The sequence below is a fragment of the Anabrus simplex genome, chromosome 11 (assembly GCF_040414725.1).
Source record: "Anabrus simplex isolate iqAnaSimp1 chromosome 11, ASM4041472v1, whole genome shotgun sequence".
NCBI classification, from domain to species: Eukaryota; Metazoa; Arthropoda; class Insecta; order Orthoptera; family Tettigoniidae; genus Anabrus; species Anabrus simplex.
In genome coordinates this window covers 75,741,216-75,764,188 of record NC_090275.1, presented here as the reverse complement: position 1 = coordinate 75,764,188, position 22,973 = coordinate 75,741,216, and the positions used below count along the sequence as shown (strand labels likewise).

At 44.4% G+C, this 22,973-nt stretch overlaps 3 non-coding genes across 3 annotated transcripts; all 3 read left to right on the top strand.

The window, feature by feature from the left end:
- The first annotated feature begins 8,570 nt into the window (after positions 1 to 8,570).
- Positions 8,571 to 8,642, top strand: TRNAT-CGU (transfer RNA threonine (anticodon CGU)). The gene has a single exon. It is a non-coding gene; the product is annotated as a tRNA-Thr (tRNA).
- A 5,403-nt stretch (positions 8,643 to 14,045) lies between these two features.
- Positions 14,046 to 14,117, top strand: TRNAT-CGU (transfer RNA threonine (anticodon CGU)). Its single transcript has one exon. It is a non-coding gene; the product is annotated as a tRNA-Thr (tRNA).
- A 3,767-nt stretch (positions 14,118 to 17,884) lies between these two features.
- On the top strand, positions 17,885 to 17,956 carry TRNAT-UGU (transfer RNA threonine (anticodon UGU)). The gene has a single exon. It is a non-coding gene; the product is annotated as a tRNA-Thr (tRNA).
- Positions 17,957 to 22,973: the final 5,017 nt, after the last annotated feature.

Sequence of the window (22,973 nt, the reverse complement as noted above, 5' to 3'; positions counted from 1 at the left end):
TCCTGAAGATGGTTTTCCGTGGTTTCCCATTTTCACACCAGGCAAATGCTGGGGCTGTACCTTAATTAAGGCCACGGCCGCTTCCTTCCAACTCCTAGGCCTTTCCTATCCCATCGTCGCCATAAGACCTATCTGTGTCGGTGCGACGTAAAGCCCCTAGCAAAAAAAAAATATTTAAGAAAAGCCTAGGTAAACAACTGATAGGCAATCTGCCACCTTGGTGACTGTCCTAAATGCATATCAGTGTTGATTGATTGATTGATTGATTGATTTATTGATTGATTGAGCGAGCGAGACAGCGGTGGTTGGCAAGCGCAGGGCCCTTAGCTGAGTCCAAGCATTGCTTCCACTCACTTCTAATAGGCTCCTTGCTTTCATCTATCCTAATCGACTTTCCTTAGGTCTAGGGAGTCTTTCATTTTCACGCCCTTCGTCACCGTTGTCTTTCTTTGCCCGATACCTTCATTTTATGAACTGTGGGGCATCTTTCATTTTTTTCCCCTCTGGTTAGCATTAATAGAGGATGGCTGTTCAGTCGCACTCTCTCTTAAAACAGTAATCACCATCAGCACCTTTTGCTTCAATATTCTCACCCCTTATTGATTTGTAACGACCTTTTCTACATTTTCTTGGCTGGTGAAAAAATCACTATTACAAAATATCATCATTATCATCATTAGCGATCTGAAGATTTTGAAGTCAATTAGCGACAGAATTTCAAAGATAGCGACTTGTGACTTCGCCATATTTTAGATAAAATTCTCACGAATTTTAATTTATTACTTGATCTTGATGAATAGCATTGCGCTCCGTGTAACCGCGTGGGCCTGATGCGACATATTAATCTATGCATTTTAAGTAACGGCATCTGAGAGTGCACGACTCATTCATACGTGTGGAGCATGAGTTCATCTTATTTTAGAAAAGGTTGTCACAGGCCGAACGCCCTACCCGCTCACTTCCTGTAACTGAGTGGAGATAGATAATAAAAATTTCCCTATGAAGATTAGGATTACTTTCCATTCGATTATTTCGAAAGCATTCATTATTCAATTGTCCCATTTTAAAAGAATAATCGAAAAAATAATTGAACAAGCGATTATTTTGTATTTGATTACTCCATCAAATGAGTCTTTAAATGTTGAAACTAAATGAGTGTCCGCCTTTGTGGCGTAGTGGTTAGTGTGATTAGCTGCCACCCCCGGAGTTCCGGGTTCGATTCCCGGCTCTGCCACGAAATTTGAAAAGTGGTACGAGGGCTGGAGCGGGGTCCACTCAGCCTCGGGAGGTCAACTGAGTAGAGGTGGGTTCGATTCCCACCTCAGCCATCCTCGAAGTGGTTTTCCGTGGTTTTCCACTTCATCTCCAGGCAAATGCCGGGATGGTACCTAACTTAAGGCCACGGCCGCATCCTTCCCTCTTCCTTGTCTATCCCTTCCAATCTTCCCACTGGACAGTGATCGAAACCAGACGATTCGTGAGCTCAGAACTGTTGCAGAGATTCGACAGGCAGTAGACCGCTCCATTTGCACCATCAACATAACAGGCTCTGCTAAAGGTATACTACGACTTCCACATCGGTGGCAACGGGTTTTACACAACGCTGGTGAATACATTGAAGGACAGTAAAGGTTTCTAACATGTATCTCTTTTGTTTCTGTTGTAAAAAAATAGTTGGTACTATTTAAGTTCCAACTTGCGTATGTAAATAAGTTGCTTTACCTCGCACCGACACAGACAGGCCTTATGGCGACGATGGGCTAGGAGTGAAAAGAAAGCGGCCGTGGCCTTACATAAGGTATAACACCAGCATTTGCCTGGTGTGAAAATGGAAAACCACGGAAAACCGTCTTAACGGCTGCCGACGGTAGGATCAGAACCCACCATCCCCCTGCGACCCCAACCGCGTGGTCAACTCCCACGGTCATCTCTGAAAATATGTCTCTATCAGCAGAGGATTGGTTACATCGACATATTTTTATAGGCTACCCAAGACGTACAGTAGCCCTGTGGTTTTCTGATTCAACATCTTTTTTATTAAGTTATTGCGTCAGTCGGCTCACTTACTCACTGTCCACGTACACCAGTGAACTCGTGATTCGATTATTGAAGTCTTGTGCAATGACAATTTCGAGTGGTCATGAGCATGACTTAGTCATATGGTAGGCTGGAGAGTTGACTTGAATTAATTGTCGAATGTCAACTAAGTTTTAATACTGATTCATTACACTAATAAATAGAAGAACCTAATAGCCTACCTATTTACCAGCCAGTTACTTTGGAATTATGTTTTGACTACCTTTTTAACCCTGCAAATAAATCCGTCCATTATTTATACCTCCCTGTAAGAGGGCAGTGAATGCAAGTGTGTATTATTTTCAAATGAGCTGAGAGCGGGAGTCCGTTATATCATATGATTCTTTCAGTGTGCCATGGCTCTGTATGTCTCACTGCAGCGGAAGTTCGGCTCCCCGCCAATATCTAGTGTACCGTTAATGAACCATATGTGTGTTGTGTCTCACTGATCGGTGCTTGCGTACGATTCTTTCAGTGTGCGATGGCTCTGTATGTCTCGCTTCAGCGGAAGTTCGGCTCCCCTCCAATGTCTAGTGTACCGTTAATCAACCGTGTGTGTGGTGTGTTGTGTCTCACTGATCAGTGAGTGAGCCAGCACTGTCTGCGAGTCACCTGATTCTTTCAGGCCCGGTTTCATCAACACATGTTAGTACTTAACAAGGTGTTAAATCATTTTAACATACGATTTAAGAAAATTTGCGTTTCATCAACAAATGTTAACATTAACAAATGTTAAACTGCGTATTAAAGTTAACATCAGCCATTTCCAATGTTAAATGGCTAACATTAGCATTTAGCAACCTATTCCAAAATGGCTGCTGTGAATCTCGCTTTCGAGGCGGAATTGCTCTATTTAGATCTTTTACAAAACAATCCTGATCGAAGAAGAGTTCAGCGACGTAATGACTTTGAAAATTTGACGGATCCGAAATTTCTTCATAGATACAGGTTATCGAAAACAGTCGTTGCTAAGGTTGTTGACGAAATTCAAGTGAGGTTAGAATATCCTACGAAGAGAAACTTACCTCTTTCTCCAATGTTGCAGGTACTGATAATATTACGAGTTTTTGCTACTGGTTATTTTCGCATAATGGCCGGGACAATGCTGGAATTTCTAAAGCCACTGTTAATAGAGTTGTTTGTCGAGTGTCTGCAGCAATAGCATCCATGAGAAGGAGGTATTTAACATTCCCTTCAGTAGAAGAGCGTCAGCAAATTATCCGCGACTTCTATGAAATAAGCCGTTTTCCTGGTGTTTGTTCTACGTGCAATATATTGCACACATGTAAGAATCCAATCACCTGGAGGCAATTGGGCCGAAATATATCGTAATCGAAAGGGATATTTCTCAGTTAATGTTAATGTTCAGGTGTTTAGTGAGCCTAACCTCCAAATCAGGGATATACTTGCTAGGTGGTCTGGTTCTGCACACGACAATACAATATTTAATAACTCCCCTATCGGAGCACAGTTTTAAGTGGGACAATTAACGAAGTGATTTTGTTAGGTGACAGCGGATACCCACTAAAAAAAGTATCTGTTTACCCCATTGAAACCCTCGCGGACTTTTCCCGCGCCTCGTCCTCTTATTTTATCGTCAAGCCATCTGTGCGCTTGCACTCAATAACTTATATACATTTACTAATTCAATTAACAAGTCTTTTTCGAAGGAGGAAAAATTAGAACTACGATTCCGTTTCACTTCACGCGCCATATTTTACAGCTGTGCTCAAACAAAAGCGCATCGGAGCGCGTTGTAAAACAGTATTTTCGTACCACTGCCTCCTTGATTCGCACCAGTTCGCAATATTAGGAGAGTTAACAGTCGATTAGTTAACATTTCACAAAAAAAGTTTGATGAAACGCAAGAAACCTAACAAGATGTTACATTTCTAACTCCGTATTAACTAACTACTTGTTAGTATATATTTAACATGTGTTGATGAAACCGGGCCTAAGTGTGCCATGGCTCTGTATGTCTCACTGCAGCGGAAGTTCGGCTCCCCTCCAATGTCTAGTGTACCGTTAATCAACCGTGCGTGTGGTGTGTTGTGTCTCACTGATCAGTGAGTGAGCCACCCAGCACTGTCTGCTGCGAGTCACCTGAATCATGTGCCGTGAGCTCCCCGTTCCTGTGAATCGATTCACTCCGACACTTGAACATTGTGTCTTGGAAAAGGAGAAATACCGTTTGATGCTCCCGCTCAGCGAGGGATCCCACCTCGACCGCATCAAGGGTTTGAGACATTTGGTCGGGAATACAACTGGAAAGGAGGACGAGTACCTCGCCGAGATGGAATCACCTGCTATGCTGAACAGGGCCTTGTGAGGGGATGGGAAGACTGGAAGGGACAGATAAGTATAAGGAAAAGGCCGTGGCCTTAAGTTAGGTACCTTCCCGGCACTTGCCTGGTGGAGAAGTGGGAAAGTACGGAAAGCCACTTCGAAGATAGCTGAGGCGGGAGTCTAACCCCCTCTACTCAGTTGACCTCCCGAGGCCGAATAGACCCCGTTCCAGTAGTTTTTCAAATTTCGTCGCAGAGCCGTGAATCGAATCCGCACCTCCGGCGATGGCAGCTAAATCACACTAACCACTACCACACAGACGCCCGAGGTGACGCGTGATTAGACGACGAATCCTCTCAGCCGTTATTCTTAGCTTTCTAGACCGGGGCCGCTATCTCACCGTCAGATAGCTCATCAATTGTAATTGAATGGACCTCGAACCTAGCAGAGACTCGAACTCGGGGCAATCTAAACCGAAGAGCACTGGGCTGACGGCTAGTAAATAATTTAAATAATACTAGCCAGCGGGATACAGGAGAGCGTATCTACACGACGCCACAGAAGATGACTACCGCAGCAATAGTCGAAAAGTCTGGAAGAATCGAGAGGAGTGGACCACGGCATAATAGAGCCCGGAAAATTTTTATTATACTGACACCGGCCGTGAAAGCCTTCATACTTTAATACTAGAAGACTTTTAACTGTCCGACTCGTTGGCTGAATGATCAGCGTCTGGTCTTCGGTTCAGAGGGTCCAGGGTTCGATTCCCGTCCGGGTCGGGGATTTTAATCGCTTCTGATTAATTCTTCTGTCCCAGCACTCTCCTCATCATATTCAGACAACATACCACACTACCAACCACCACAGAAACACGCAATAGTGATTACATCCTTCCATATAGGGTTGGCGTCAGGAAGAGCATCCAGCCGGAAAGCAGGGCCAAATCCACACGTACGACACAGTTTGCACCCGCGATGCCACAGGAGTGGGAAAAAGCGGTAGCCAAAGAAGAAGTATTTCAAACAGACGTGGCAAAAGAACCGGATAACAGCTGTTTTAACCGAATTACATTATTACCTGTGAAGTTGACAACCTCTACAACACGACAACCTGCCGATGTTGACCACATATTCAGGAAACCGGAAAACCTCCACTATTTTATATGTGCAAATTGTTCTGTAAGTTGACCACCTGTCGAGCATTATGCTTTACCTTTAGCCGTTTCAGGGCGGTGCGTCATTAAGGGCTAAAATGGCTTAGCCCCACAAGATTTTTCGGACATAAAGAGTTTAGAAGTGTTATATTACTCTTATTTTAGATATTAATTTAATGAGACCAAATTAATATCTTAGTACCACTGCTCTGAAGTAGTTAACGATATGAGAAAATGAAAGTATGTTTACTTCAAAACACACGCTTCGTATATTTATCATCACACTGGGGCTAATTCGCTGTCAGTCCTCTCACTGAGTATTGGTAACTGTTTTGAAGGTCAGTGAACCTTTGAGGGAGTACAAGTTTCAATGCATTTTAAAATGTCAAGCTAGGGCTAGCTTTGACACGCCCGCAATTAAAAAGAACAATACAGACGAGGCTGAAGCGGCGGGTGTTACGGCGATGTTATTGCAAACTTACTTGTACTCTTCTAATCTCATGTAACATGTTCTTGTGACAATTCAGGGAGTGAAGCTTTTGACACGTTTCGAATCTTGGTTAACAATTCGCATTTAGTAGTTGCGGAGTAGAGAGCATAAGTTCTGAATAGTGTTTGTTCAACAGTGATTACTGATTAGTATGTAACGTCTAAAATAGTGAATAGTTTGCACCGCAGAAGAATCGACGAGCGCAGTTCCTTTATAAATGAGGTACGCCCTCACTTTTAGAGTATTTTAATTTTTTGCATGCATTAGAATCAAGCATGCTTAACTGTGCCGGCCCCGTGGTGTAGGGGTTCAATTCCCGGCCAGGTCACGGATTTTTCTCTCGACGTGAGGGCTGGTTCGAGGTCCACTCAGCCTACATGATTAGAATTGAGGAGCTATCTGACCGTGAGATGGCGGCCCCGGTCTCGAAAGCCGAGAATAACGGCCGAAAGGATGCTTCGTAATGACCACACGACCCCTCGTAATCTGCAGGCCTTCGGGCTGAGCAGCGGTCGCTGGGCAGGCCAACGCCCTTTCAAGGGCGTTAAGTGCCGTAGGGTTTGTTTTGGTATGCTTAACTGTACTGATACTGGCAATAAAAATATAATGACAAGGTTTAATATGGGTGTATATACAACAGAAACTACATTAATAATAATAATAATAATAATAATAATAATAATAATAATAATAATAATAATAATAATAATAATAATAATGTAGACTATAACAGTGTAAATAATAATACGCACATTAGCCCCCCCCCCAAAAGCCATTTGAGCCACGAGCCGCTACTGATCCAGTTAGGCTATATTTCGCCTCGATAAGTTGACCCGTGTCGTATCAGAACTCACAACTATCAAAATTCACGAATTCCAGGAAGAGGATTAGTTAGAGCAGGTTCCTTTACTTGGGCCAGTCTCAAAACTAACGAGCAGGACCAGTTCTTCTTTGAATGGATAAATGGGATAATCGAATAAATTAAAAATCGTCTGCCTCTCTGGTGTTGTGGTTAATGTGATAAGCTGCCACCGCCGGAGGCCCGCGTTCGGTTTCCGGCTCTGCCACGAAATTTTAAAAGTGGTACGAGTGCTGGAACGGGGTTCACTCAGCCTCTGGAGGTCAAATTAGTATGGGTGGGTTCTATTCCCACCTCAGCCATCCTGGAAGTGGTTTTCCGTGGTTTCCCAATTCTCCTCTAGGCAAATGCCGGGATGGTACCTAACTTAAGGCCACGGCCGCTTCCTTCCCTCTTCCTTGTCTATCCCTTCCAATTCCCCCCCCCCGCAAGGCCCCTGTTCAGCATAGCAGGTGAGGCCGCCTGGGCGAGGTACTAGTCATCCTCCCCAGTTGTATCCCCCGACCCAATGTCTCACGCTCCAGGACACTGCCCTTAAGGTGGTAGAGGTGGGATCCCTCGCTGAGTCCGAGGGAAAAGACCCTGGAGGGTAAACAGATTAAGAAGAAGAAAGAATAGTACAGCGGAGCGAGCTTTCAGCCAAACAGCTGCGATTTCAACATGCTCCGCTCGTTACAGTGATTCTCTCGGAGACGGTAGCGCTTGAACTGTTCCGACGGGTAGTTGTAAGGTAGAGGCAGGAATTTCCGGATGCGTTACTAACCTAACCCCCACCCCTCAAAAAGTGATTCATTGAAGGGCTTTAAGTGTCTTCTTCTTCTTCCTCTTCTTCTTCTTCAGCTGTTTACCCTGAAGGGTCGGTTTTTCCCTCGGACTCAGCGAGGGATCCTACCTCTACCGCCTCAAGGGCAGTATCCTGGATCTTCAGACTCTGGGTCTGGGATACAACAGGGGAGGATGGCCAGTACCTTGCCCAGGAGGCCTCACCTGCTATGCTGAACAGGGGCCTTGCAGGGGGATGGGAAGATTGGAATGGATAGACAAGGAAGAGGGAAGGAAGTGGCCGTGTCCTTAAGTTAGGTACCATCCCGGTATTTGCCTGGAAGAGAAACGGGAAACCACGGAATTCCACTTCCACCTCCACTCAGTTGACCTCACGAGGCTGAGTCGACACCGTTCCAGCCCTCGTGCCACTTTTCAAATTTCGTGGCAGAGCTGGGAATCGAACCCGGGCCTCCGTGGGGTGGCATCGAATCACACTAACCACTACACCACATAGGCGGACGTTATTAGTTCTTAAGGGATCTAAATAATTAAAAGGTGACAAGACACAATCGGGTCAAAAGTGGCGATCCTAACCTAACATAACCTAAAGGCCACTACATACAGTATATACGTTATTTGATAAGGCCGAAAGTTCGCTGCATGTATTTACTGTAATATCCTGTGTCTTTTTATTGGGACAGTTTACAATCCTTCTTCGATCCTTCGTTTTGATATTCTGGCGTCGGACCAGTTTGACTACTTCCCTGCGCCAACGGTCGAACCAGTTCGATCCCATTAATTGGTTGATCTCCAAATTCCTATAACCATCGGACCAATTCGACAACACCCGTAAACTAGTTCATCAGCTGCCCGTTGTGTGTCAGCAAGTTTTAACGTGCATTTATGACGAGATTAGCAGCTAAGAAGACAACAAATTATATGCCTTCTTAGCTCAGTGGTAGAGCACTGGTCTCGTAAACCAGGGGTCGTGAGTTCAAACCTCACAGGAGGCACTTCGTTTTTGGTAACTTAAAGATCAACAAGCTCTCTGCAGAATATTGAAACAGCCTGATATTCGGTATGCTACGCCTTCACATTTTTAAAGCATGCCTATGTGGTGTAGTGGTTGGTGTGATTAGCTGCCATCTCCGGGTTCGAGTCCCGGCTCTGCCACGAAATTTGAAAAGTGGTGCGAGGGTTGGAACGGGGTCCACTCAGCTTCGGGAGGTCAACTGAGTAGAGTGGGATTCGATTCCCACCTCACCCCAGCTATACTAAAAGGGGATATCCGTGGTTTCCCAGTTCTCCTCCATGTAAATGCAGGGTTTATATCTAACTCAAGGCCATGACGACTTCCTTCCCTCTTCCTTGCTATCCCTTCAAGTCTTCCCAACCTCCAACAAAGCTCCTGTACAGAACAGCAGGTGACACCGTCTGTCGAGGTACTGGTCTTTCTGCCCAGTTGTATCACACGGTCCCAAAGTATCACGCTCCATGTCACTGCCCTTAAGGCGGTAGAGGTGGGACCCCTCACTGAGTCCGAGGGAAAAAAACCGACCTTGGAGGGTAAACAGATAAAGAAGAAGAATAAGAGGAAGAAGAAAAAGAAACACTACACTTTATTTCCACTCCCAGAATTTTCTTCGTCAGTACCTTGCGTTAACTCCAAGAAATATATGCAGGGTGGTACGGCTGCCCCTATTTTACCCAAAAACGTATGCAACCAGCTAGGAATGAAATGTCTCCTAGTCCTATCTAGTCGAACCCACCTCTACTCAGTTGACCTCCCGAGGCTGAGAGACCCGGTGCCAGCCCTCATACCAGTTTTCAAATTTCGTGGCAGAGCCAGGAATTGAACCCGGGCTGAACTCATTTAACCAAGTTAATTAATTTCATTTCTTGTGGCTATTTCTAGCCGAGTGCAGCCCTTGTAAGCAGACCCTCCAATGAAGGTGGGCGGCATCTGTCACATGTACGTAACTGCATGTAATTGTGGCGGAGGATAGTGTTTTGTGTTTTAACCAAGTAATAAGTACATAGTCCGCCTCTGTGGTGTAGTGGTTAGCGTGATTAGCTGCCACCCCCGGAGGCCCCTGTTCAGCATAGCAGGTGAGGCCGCCTGGGCGAGGTACTGGTCATTCTCCCCAGTTGTATCCCCGACCCAAAGTCTGAATCTCCAGGACACTGCCCTTGAGGCGGTAGAGGTGGGATCCCTCGCTGAATCCGAGGGAAGAACCGAGGGTAAACAGATTACGAACGAACAATTTTCAAAACAGTCTCATATTTAAAAAAAAATTTCTAGTAGTATTAACCTTAACTGGTACATTGGGATGTATTAGATAACCTAACCACATTTAAAAAATTATTTTTCTTATTGAAAATGTTCAGTCATTTAGTTTGAGTTAATCTTCATCATCATCATCATCATCTGTTTACCCTCCAGGGTCGGCTTTTCCCTCGGACACAGCGAGGGATCCCACCTCTACCGCCTCAAAGGCAGTGTCCTGGAGCTTCAGACTCTTGGTCGGGGATACAACTGGGGAGAATGACCAGTACCTCGCCCAGGCGGCCTCACCTGCTATACTGAACAGGGGCCTTGTGGAGGGATGGGAAGATTGGTAGGGATAGGCAAGGAAGAGGGAAGGGAGCGGCCGTGGCCTTATGTTAGGTACCATCCCGGCATTCGCCTGGAGGTGAAGTGGGAAACCACGGAAAACCACTTCCAGGATGGCTGAGGTGGGAATCGAACCCACCTCTACTCAGTTGACCTCCCGAGGCTGAGTGGACCCCGTTCCAGCCCTCGTACCACTTTTCAAATTTCGTGGCAGAGCCGGGAATCGAACCCGGGCCTCCGGGGGTGGCAGCTAATCACGCTAACCACTACACCACAGAGGCGGGCTGAGTTAATCTTACCATTTAGAATATTATCTTTTTTATTGTATAACTTAACTAGTGGGGTAGTTCTTTATGGTGGATTAGTGAGAGTTGTATTTTTAATAGGTTCCTTCCTTCTTGCGTTCCGGCCTTCTAAGGACCACGTTACAATTTCAATTCTTCCTCCTTGGTTGTTCTTTCCTTTTCTTCTAGTATTCATTCATTGTTTCACTGTGTTTCTTTTTCCTGTCTTCAGTCCACTTTGTGCCTGTTTTCTTTTCCTTCCTCCCTTGGAATCCTTCCATTTGTAAGACTTTCTTCCTAAAAATCTTTCTTTCCAATAATTCTTCTTCTCGTATGTTGTTCCTTTCCAGGTCTTTCTTGACTTCTTGAATCCAGGTGGTAGTTGATTTCTTTTCCCAAAGGTACTTGAAGATTCGTTTAGTTAGTCTGTTGTCATCCATTCTGTAAATGTGTCCAAGAAATAGCAATCTCCTTTCTTATTGTTTCTTATATGTTTTCTACGTTCTGATAAATTTCATTGTTACTTCTTAATTTCCAAAACTCTGCAATTCTTAGAGGACCTAATATTTTTCTTATAATTCTTCTTTCTAATATTTCTAATTTATCAAGCTTGTAGTTCAGTGCTAGACATTCGCTGGCATAAAGGCATTCAGGTTTCACTACTGTGTTGTAGTGCTTTATTTTAAGTTTTCTTGATAAGCACTTTTTGTTGTAAGTATTCTTAGTAATACCGTACGCTCTTTCGATCTTTTGTATCCTCTCCTCTATAGCAGATTTGTCAAAACCATTTTCTTGAATTGTCTCACCCAAATATTGAATTTCTTTACCTTTTCTATTTGACCCATATCCGTTACTAAACCACGGAAAACCACTTCCAGGATGACTGAGGTGGGAATCGAACCCACCTCTACTCAGTTGACCTCCCGAGGCTGAGTGGACCCCGTTCCAGCCCTCGTACCACTTTTAATAGGTTATTATTATTTATTTTTTTTGCTAGTTGCTTTACGTCGCACCGACACAGATAGGTCTTATGGCGATGATGGGATAGGAAATGCCTAGGAGTTGGAAGAAAGCGGCCGTGGCCTTAATTAAGGTACAGCCCCAGCATTTGCCTGGTGTGAAAATGGGAAACCACGGAAAATCGAACCCACTATCTCCCGGGTGTAAGCTCACAGCCGCGCGCCCCCAACCGCATGGCCAACTCGTCCGGTATTATTATTATGCCAATGAATGAAGTGAGTGGTTCCATCGACAAGGTATTATCCTTTAGAATTATTATTATTATTATTATTATTATTATTATTATTATTATTATTATTATTATTATTATTATTATTTATTTATTTATTTATTCAAGATAATACATCATCATCATCATCATCATCATCATCATCATCTGTTTACCCTCCAGGTTCGGTTTTTCCCTCGGACTCAGCGAGGGATCCCACCTCTACCGCCTCAAGGGCAGTGTCCTGGAGCTTCAGACTCTTGGTCGGGGGATACAACTGGGGAGTATGACCAGTACCTCGCCCAGGCGGCCTCACCTGCTATGCTGAACAGGGGCCTTGTGGAGGGATGGGAAGATTGGAAGGGATAGGCAAGGAGGAGGGAAGGAAGCGGCCGTGGCCTTAAGTTAGGTACCACCCCGGTATTCGCCTGGAGGAGAAGTGGGAAACCACGGAAAACCACTTCCAGGATGGCTGAGGTGGGAATCGAACCCACCTCTACTCAGTTGACCTCCCGAGGCTGAGTGGACCCCGTTCCAGCCCTCGTACCACTTTTCAAATTTTGTGGCAGAGCCGGGAATCGAATCCGGGCCTCCGGGGGTGGCAGCTAATCACGCTAACCACTACACCACAGAGGCGGCCAAGATAATACATAAGAAGCGAAATAGTCAGTTTATTTGGAAGCAAGTGGGTTTTTCCTTACATGATTTAACTTTTTTTGTGTACTACCCAGTATTCCAATTGTGTTTACCAGAACTTGATGTGCCAGCTGAGGGTTAACTTTTCTGCAGTTGTGCTGAAGCTGTTGAGGAAAGTTGTAAATGTAGATTTGTAAATACTGACTGTAAGTATATCATTTATTTTAGGTGACAGGATTGTTATGTGTTAGGTTAATTAAGAATGACAAGGCCTGACTGCCGCTTTCTTTATTGCCAGAACTGGTTTGTGAATAAATTCAAATCTCCCTGGTAATAATTAAATCGGCTTTCTAAAGAAATTCAGAAGACTGTAGGTGCCTCTAGTGATGCATACTGCTGCCAAAATCCACCTAGATAAGCAGCGTGACATATATAAAATGATATATCCTCGCTTAAGTGCCTCTATTTTATGCCTGGCCGCAATCTCGACTCATTAATGTGCGTCAAACCCAAATCATCCCCTTCAGGTGCCCGCTTGTTCGCAATCAGGACGACACCGTGAACAAACGCCAGCACGCTAACCATTTAGTCATGGACCCGGACATCAGAAAGGAATAATAAGATCCGACTTTTATATGGCAAGCGGTTACAACGAATGAAGCACACTGCACTTATTGGCAGCATTATGACACACCCATTTACAGCAAAGTGCAGGCAGCTTCCTCCAAGCCTAAAGCAAGCAAGCAAGAATGATTCACCTCTACCGTACTCAGATATGCATTAACGAAGGAGGTGGTCATTTTGAACATTTCCTTCATTAATCAAATGGCCATTGCACCTCTGTCGGTAATAGATTATTTTACTGCAAATAGCTCTTTCAAGAGGTACTTAGTGAATTTTAATGATATAGAATTTTCACAATTCTCTACAATCATCATCATCATCATCTGTTTACCGCCTCAAGGGCAGTGTCCTAGAGCTTCAGACTCTTGGTCTGGGGATACAACTGGGGAGTATGACTAGTACCTCGCCCAGGCGGCCTCACCTGCTATGCTGAACAGGGGCCTTGTGGAGGGATGGGAAGATTGGAAGGGATAGGCAAGGAAGAGGGAAGGAAGCGGCCGTGGCCTTAAGTTAGGTACCATCCCGGCATTCGCCTGGAGGAGAAGTGGGAAACCACGGAAAACCACTTCCAGGATGGCTGAGGTGGGAATCGAACCCACCTCTACTCATTTGACCTCCCGAGGCTGAGTGGACCCCGTTCCAGCCCTCGTACCACATTTCAAATTTCGTGGCAGAGCCGGGCCTCCGGGGGTGGCAGCTAATCACGCTAACCACTACACCACAGAGGCGGACTTCTACAATCATTCCGTATTTTATGGTTAATGTTGATTTCGTTGACAAGAATAAACGAATTTTAAAAGCGTAGTAAGTCCAGACATCGCTGTGAGTAGCAAAGGTCAATGTTTTTAGGTTAGGCTATTATCTGCGAGTTGCATAAAACTGAGTGAGTAGTGGCAGCTGTGCCACTCGGTATATATACATATATAGAATATAGAATGTCACAGCAAGTTTTAACGTGCGCGAGGCCAGCGTCGGCCTCGTAACGTGCGTTTATGACGATATTAGCAGCTAAGAAGACAACACGTTGTATGCCTTCTTAGCTCAGTGGTAGAGCACTGGTCTCGTAAACCAGGGGTCGTGAGTTCAAACCTCACAGGAGGCACGTAGTTTTTGGTAACTTAAAGATCAACAAGCTCTCTGCAGAATATTAAAACAGCCTGATATTCGGCATGCTACGCCTTAACATTTTTAAAGCATGCTTCTGTGGTGTAGTGGAGCTGCCATCTCCGGGTTCGAGTCCCGGCTCTGCCACGAAATTTGAAAAGTGGTGCGAGGGTTGGAACGGGGTCCACTCAGCCTCGGGAGTTCAACTGAGGAGAGTGGGGTGTTCGATTCCTACCTCAGCCATCCTCGAAGTGGTTTTCCGTGGTATCCCAATTCTCCTCCAGGTAAATGTCAAGATGGTACCTAAACTTAAGGCCACGGCCGCTTCTTTCCCTCTTCCTTGTCTTCCTTCCCATCCCCCGCAAGGCCCCTCTTCAGCATAGCAGGTGAGGCCACCTAAGTGAGGTACTGGTCCTCCTCTCCAGTTGTATATCCCGACCCAAAGTCTGAAGCTCCGGACACTGCCCTTGAGGTGGTAGAGGTGGGCAAAACCGACAATGGAGGGTAAAGAGATTGAGAAAGAAAGGTACGAGAAATAATAATAATAATGAAAATCCGCAACCTGTTTCCAGTCATTCGACCGCGTCAGGACTGGAATCTAGCGGCGAGAACAGGAATTGCCGCCTCTGTGGAGTAGTGGTTAGCATGATTAGCTGCCACCCCGGAGGTCCGGGTTCGATTCCCGGCTCTGCCACGAAATTTGAAAAAGTGGTACGAGGGCTGGAACGGGGTCCACTCAGCATCGGGAGGTCAACTGAGTAGAGGTGGGTTCGATTCCCACCTCAGCCATCCTCGAAGTGGTTTTCCGTGGTCTCCCACTTCACCTCCAGGCGAATGCCGGGATGGTACCTAACTTAAGGCCACGGCCGCTTCCTGCCCTCATCCTTGCCTATCCCTTCCAATCTTCCCATCCCCCTACAAGGCCCCTGTTCACCATAGCAGGTGAGGCCGCCTGGGCGAGGTACTGGTCATACTCCCCAGTTGTATCCCCTGACCAAGAGTCTGAAGCTCCAGGACACTGCCCTTGAGGCGGTAGAGGTGGGATCCCTCGCTGAGTCCGAGGGAAAAGCCGAACCTGGAGGGTAAACAGATGATGATGATGATGAGAACAGGAATTGTGCCGGCTGCCGAAGCCTGTTACAATCCTATGGGGCAATGACTAATAAATGACAGATGAAATGAATAAAATAGAATAAAATATGACAGGAAAAATGGGAGTATATGTAAAGGGGAGGCACTATTTTGTAGATTTAAATTCGATCAGGTTGCCATTCAATTAATTTGTCAAGCACAAGTCTCACATGGAGTGACCGGGATTTGAACCACGTAACCCAGTGGTGAGAAGCCAGCGCGCTGTTTACGCTCTAGGTTCGGGAAACAACGAAAAACCACTTCGAGGATGGCTGAGGTGGGAATCAGTTGACCCCGTTCCAGCCCTCGTACCACTTTTCAAATTTTCGTGGCAGAGCCGGGAATCGAACCCGGACCTCCGGGGGTGGCAGCTAATCACGCTAACCACTACACCACAGAGGCGGACGATGAAAATAATAATAATAATAATAATAATAATAATAATAATAATAATAATAATAATAATAATAATAATAATAATAATAATAATTGTACCGGGCGGTACACCTCCACGCCGCTAATTTAAAATGTGCGCCAATTGAAACTCCTCTGCTGGAGGAAGTCTGAACTTTATTGACGGTATTAATTTTCAAATTTCTCAGAAGATGTCACTACGTGGAAAATTTGGAGTTTTTGAACTGTGTCATTTTCGACGTATTTTTGTTTTGCTTGTAGAAAGAAGTGTGAACTTTCTCTTCTAGAGGACACTACTGAAGATCAACAATAGTGCACCCTAGTGCGGAGTGAAAGAACTGTTTTTTTGGAGAAATTTTTATTTCAAAAGTTTGTTTCTTGTTAAATTTCTTTCTGTTATTGTTTAAGTTGGCTGTATACCCCTCTCTTTCCCCTTGTTTTGTATTTAGCCAATCCCGAATTTCTTTTATTAATTTCTGACCAATCGGATGTATCTTCCCCCAACTTGAATATGTTGCTGTATCCTACCCAATAAAGTTTTTGTGGGAGGGTGTTCTCATTCCCCTAACGCCTCGAACTTTCCGCGAGAGGATATAAACTGCTGATTTTAGGGTCTCCGGGCCACTTCTGTTCCATCTTTCAGTGTGTAAAGTACATAGCAGGGGGCGGGAAGCGCCTCTTTCTTCGGCGACAGTCAACAACCAGGTAATGGCCGACTAATTACTTCTTTTCTTGCTTGCTCAGCAGTTTAACTCTCGGGGCGGGTCCGAAGTCTTTCCATTATGTAACCTTCCTTAAAATGTAAAGAAACTTGTATCTATTCTATATTTTAAACTACATATTGGGATAGAGAGTGCTTAACCCTCTCGAGCTCCCACTCATATTGTTTTGAGGTGAACTTATATTTTTCTCAACCTATTCTTCTTCGACTTAATGTAAATTGTTTCCTTCTTAAGTCACCTCTTTAGTATGGGATTAGCCCTTGTATTAACGGCCTAGTGCCAAGTAGGTTTTAAACAAAGCGTATTAGGAGCGCAAGTTCGCCTCCTCTCAAATTGTTATTTTAGAGGTCAAGTAATTAATCTTTTCTCACTTAATAGACCTCAGTAGGTTGGGTATTTTACCCCTGTGTCTATGTCCAGAGAGGACAACTTGAAGGTGGAGTTTGGTGTGGCCTTTGAGAGGCTTAAAGTTGAGAGCGAGGGGCTCTTTCTTGAAAATTAAGTGTTGTATGCCTCGAGGAGGCTTTTCTGTGTAATTTGGAGCAAGTGCTCTGGAACATGAACGGGGTTTTCGGCCCCTCTGGTAAAATTTATTTTGGAGTAAAGTCGGGCTAATTGCTCAAGAATTGTGAATTTGGGGCTCGAAGCCCCAAATCTTGTAAATCCTGTAATTGGAACTCTTGTTGCCTTGCTACTCTGTACCTGCCGTAATTGTTATTTCTTAATTTTGAAAAGAAAATATAACCTTGTTAAATTTTAAATTAATTTTACTTTCGTAGCTTGAGACCTGTTCACCACCCCGCACCTTCTTTCACCTCTACCTACCACCAAAAAACGGTAACAATAATAATAATAATAATAATAATAATAATAATAATAATAATAATAATAATAATAATAATAATAATAATAATAATAATAATAATAATAATAATAATAAATAATAATAATAATAATACCGGGACCAAGCTCGATAGCTGTACAGTAGTCGGTTAAGCGTGCCCAGTATCCAGTATTCGAGAGATAGTCGGTTCGAACCCCAATGTTGCCAGCCCTGAAGTTGGTTTTTCGTGGTTTCTCGTTTTCACACCACGCAAATGCTGGGGCTGTACCTTAATTAAGGCCACGGCCACTTCCTTCCCGCTCCTAGCCCTTTCCTATCCCATCGTCGCCATAAGACCTATCTGTGTCGGTGCGACGTAAAGCCCCTAGCAAAAAAAAAATCAAATTGATATATATCGGCGACCTGCATATCTACGGGGATGAGGCACTATCTATGGCGTATGTACAACCATACCCAGTCCCGAGCCAGAAAAGTTAACCTTGAATCGAAACGGGGATCTCCTGGATGATTTACAATTATAAACTATTTGTGGATGTGCAGGTAAAGTGGACATTGCCCTCAGTGACATTTGTATTCTAGCCCTGAGTCAGTCACAGGAATTACCACTGGAGTATACCCTTAAGGTTAATAGCCTCTTAGAACTGCTGCAGCACCGCCTCTTTAGCTCAGTGGCAGAGCACTGGTCTTGTAAACCAGGGGTCGTGAGTTCAATCCTCACAGGAGGCACTTGTTTTTTCTCCCGTTCCTATTTAGAAAATTAAGGTATTACTTTCGCTCCGATATCAGATGTGAAATTCTTGTTACAATTCTTTCTATCTTACTTTCTTAATCAGTTTACCCTCAGGGTTGGCCTTTCCCTCGGACAAAGCGAGGGATCCCAACTCTACCGCCTCAAGGGCAGTGTGCCGGAGCGTAATACATTGGGTAGGGGATACAACTGGGGAGGATGACCAGTACCTCGCCCTGGCGGCCTCACCTGCTATTATGAACAGGGCCCTTGCGGGGGGATGGGAAGATTGGAAGGAATTGACAAGGAACAGGGAAGGAAGCAATAATAATAATGTTATTTACTTTACGTCCCACTAACTACTCTTTTACGGTTTTCGGACACGCCGAGGTGCCGGAATTTAGTCCCACAGCAGTCCTTTTACGTGCCAGTAAATCTACAGTCACGAGGCTGACGTATTTTAGCACCTTCAAATACCACCGGACTGAGCCAGGATCGAACCCGCCAAGTTGCGGTCAGCAGGCCAGCGCCTCAACTGTCCGAGCCACTCAGCCCGGCATGGGGAAGGAATTGGCCGTGGCCTTAAGTTAGGTACCATCTAAACATTTGCCTGGAGGAGAAGTGGGAAACCACGGAAAACCACTTCCAGGATGGCTGAGGTGGGAATCGAACCCACCTCTACTCAGTTGACCTCCCGAAGCTGAGTGGACCTCGTTCCAGCCCTCGTACCACTTTTCAAATTTCGTGGCAGAGCCGGGAATCGAACCCGGGCCTCCGGGGGTGGCAGCTAATCACGCTAACCACTACACCACAGAGGCGGACCGACTTAATAATATGTAATATTTAATTTATTTTGCTGTTGTCAGCGAGCTTCGTTTAGTAGCTATTATTCCCTGCAATTTCTTTAATAATCCGACATACCACAAGCTACCATTCTACTGCTAACCAATACACTACAGAGGCGAACAATGTTTAAGGAACTTGTAAGTATCCGCGAATTAAGTATTTCGTTATGGCGAATAAGGCTTTGATTTTCGCGTGATAATATGTTATAACTATGGTTCAACATGAACAGTGAATCCAATCTAATGAGCAACAGCAATTTTCTACCAGTGAATAAACATTAGTCCGCCTCTGTGGTGTAGTGGTTAGTATGACTAGCTGCCACCCCTGGAGGCCCGGGTTTGATTCCCGGCCCTGCCACGAAATTTGAAAAGTAGTGCGAGGGCTGGAACGGGGTCCATTCAGCCTCTGGAGGTCAAGTGAGTAGAGGGGGTTTCGATTCCCACCTCAGACATCCTGGAAGTGGTTTTCCGTGGTTTCCCACTTCTCATCCAGGAAAAATGCCGGGATGGTACTTAACTTACGGCCACGGCCGCTTCCTTCCCTCTTCCTTGTCTATCCCTTCCAATCTTCCCATCTCCTGACAAAGCCCCTGTTCAGCATAGCAGTGAGGCCGCCTGGGCGAGGTACTGGTCATTATTCTCAGTTGTATCCCCCGACCCAAAGTCTCACGCTCCAGGACACTGCTCTTGAGGCGGTAGAGGTGGATCCCTCACTGAGTACAAAAGAAAAGCAACCCTGGAGTGCAAACAGATTAAGAAGAAGAAGATTAAACATTAGAGGAAATGCACCTAGTAAAACACAGTGCCAATTTTACGATTTACAACCATAGGACACTCACAAGTTAATCTTGTCAGTTAATTTTCTCGTGTTTATAAAGTTTATAAGTGACATGTTGAAACCCTGACCAAGTGCCTATTTTGTCATATCAATCTGCTATCATTTCGACTACGTGGGAGTTGGAGCATGGTGACTTTATGGAATTTAAACGTGGTTACTACGCGGGAGGTGGAACGTGGTTCGACGCTGGATTTGGAACGTGGTTACTATGTGGGAGTCAAGCGTGGTACCATGGGGATGGCATCACAACACCAGCTGCCATAGACTTCATATGCTCTTCGTTGAACCGAATTTCTTTACATTTCCAGTCCTGATATCCAGATAATTCAGGTGATATGTGTGCCTCTCCAAACAAACTTGAGATGTAAACAGACTAACTTTATCACAAGTTGAACTTTGGAATCAGTGATTTCATTCATAATTCAACGAACTATTTCGCTCATTGGAATTCATATTACATTGAATGACAATTCTAAAATAGACTATAGCACAGAAATTTATAAGAAGATAAAATTTACGATATTTTGCAGTGTTAAAATATTAAAAAGATTCTAGGGAAGTTCATTTTTCAAGTAAAAGGATGTTATTTTGGATTTCACTTTTTGTCATTTAAAGAAATATTTGAAGAACTTTATGAACTTTATCAGGAAGGAAATTAATTTTCAACGAAAGATAACCGTTTCAAGTTAAAAGATAGACAATCTTATTGATTTTATTTCAATTCGCCAGGCGACATTAACTTGTTCAGAAAATATTTTAATTTGATATAATGCTACGAGGTCCGCCTCTGTGGTGTAGTGGTTAGCGTGATTAGCTGCCACCCCCGGAGGCCCGGGTTCGATTCCCGGCTCTGCCACGAAATTAGAAAAGTGGTACGAGGGCTGGAACGGGGTCCACTCAGCCTCGGGAGGTCAACTGAGTAGAGGTGGGTTCGATTCCCACCTCAGCCATCCTGGAAGTGGTTTTCCGTGGTTTCCCACTTCTCCTCCAGGCGAATGCCGGGCTGGTACCTAACTGAAGGCCACGGCCGCTTCCTTCCCTCTTCCTTGCCTATCCCTTCCAATCTTCCCATCCCTCCACAAGGCCCCTGTTCAGCATAACAGGTGAGGCTGCCTGGGCGAGGTACTGGTCATACTCCCCAGTTGTATCCCCCGACCAAGAGTCTGAAGCTCCAGGACACTGCCCTTGAGGCGGTAGAGGTGGGATCCCTCGCTAAGTCCGAGGGAAAAACCGAACCTGGAGGGTAAACAGATGATGATGTTGTTGTTGTTGTTGTTGCTACGAGTCAGAAATAATAGGGAACTTATACATCAAATTCTCAAGTTTTAAAATCTATCCATTATTTTGCTCTGCATCTACTCTCTCTGTACCTGCTCCGTAAGGACCGTACACTCCTTTGCAAGATTATCTTGCCCATGTCCTTAATTTTTTCTGGTACAGTATGTAAATGATAAATCTCCTGGCACACATTGCCAGACGAGCTAGAAAATGGAATTTCTGTAAAACTATAGCTTTTAGCCTGTAACCGACGTGAAAATTCCAAGATGTTCAAATTTTTAACATTTTACCCTGAAAAGTACGGATATATCGAGGCATTTTTAATGACGATGCGACCTTCGTTTCGAAGTAATTGGTGGCTATACAGCAAGTCATATCACAAAGCGAATAACACAGTCGTACCCAACATGAAGAGATCTACAACTTTGGCCCTATGACTGTTTTTCTCATCTCTGTCCCTTATACGTTAGATGGAGCTGTACCTGAAGAATAAAGCAATGTGCGAAAACTATAGCCCAAATGTCACCCTATTCAATTTTTTTCTAACTCAATCCTACACATACATGCGGGGGATATGAAGAAATGTCATAGGGCCAACCATGTAGATCGCTAAACGAGGCGTCTTATGACGTAATCGGTTTGTCGATGTGACGTACTGCTCATAAACGGTACATGACAAAAACGCTTTTCGGCCTTTTGGCTAAGATCAAAGTATAGACTCGCTGGAAGGGATCGTGTGTAGTGGAGCTCCGCGATCTTAACATCTATTCTCGTGTTCTGTGTGATAATGGGTATCAGGGGTATTTATGCATTTATTTCGTGTGGTGGTTGAGTGAACGCGTTATCTTAAAGAGTATACAGTTTATTTTAATTGATTTGAGGGCATACTTTGGTTTTTTAATGGCCTAAGTGCCTCCATATTGAATTTTGCTACAAATGCTCCATAGATAACTTACTAAGAGTGTATTTTGGTTGCTAAATTTGCCCTATCAACCACCCACTCGCTAAATTTTGTTGGTCTCCATAGATACCACTAACTACATCTTCCATTAAGGCGTTTCTAAGGCAACAGATCTTGGCCTACTGCTGGGAGCCATTTTGGTGGTCTACAAAATATAATAATAAATTAAAGAAGCAGGGTCCAGTACCGCGCGTTCCCCTACGCCGCATCGAAAGACGCCTCCCAACGCTTCCCCTTCCAACGACTTAATATCACAAAGGCTGGCTGTCGCGCGGGCTCAGTACGCACGAGCGGGCTATTGCGGAAGGTTGAGTCTCAACGCGCGCCTTGTTTGTGTTCGTTCGTATTGAGTAATTAAGTTATTAGTCATGCCGAAAAGAAAATCATATCTCTCTAAAAATATGAGAAAGGTCAAAAGTCAAAGATTGCAACGTGAACATGAATCCCAACAGGATAAAGATAATCCTCTTACAATTGTCCATTGAGGCGAACCATGTCTAGGTCTAATGAAAGTGGTTATGAGAGGACCGAACGATTAGTTATAAAGAGATTTTCCAATGAGATTAATACGAAAACTAATAAAAATACTTCAAAAGTTGACAAGGGAGCATTATAAGTCAAAAAGAAAATTCAACGCGTTCGAAGTCGCGGACACAGCTGTTTAAAATATAAGTACTCTATTTCATCCAATGTATCTATGTAGAAACGATATGTGTTAATACAATATATAACGTTTTATTTTGCTTTTAATTAAATAGTTTAAACATCTAATGGCTGAATTAATAAGCGCGGGTGAAGCCGCGGGTACATAATGGCTGAATTAATAAGCACGGGTGAAGCCGCGGGTACATGCTAGTCTTAAATGTAATAATTAAAGAAACTAATAATAATAATCGTATGGCCTCCGCTACCGTGTGCAGACATTTCAATTTGACGCCATCTGGCTGTCTGCTCGTCAATTTCGACGTTCCGTTTTACTCTAGGCCCACTAGATGGCAGACCGAGTAAACCGAAACTCTCTTGGGCGTCTATGGCTGAGGTTTAATTAATTTTGTCGGGTAAACATCAAATGTGTCACCAGAGATCTTTTACAT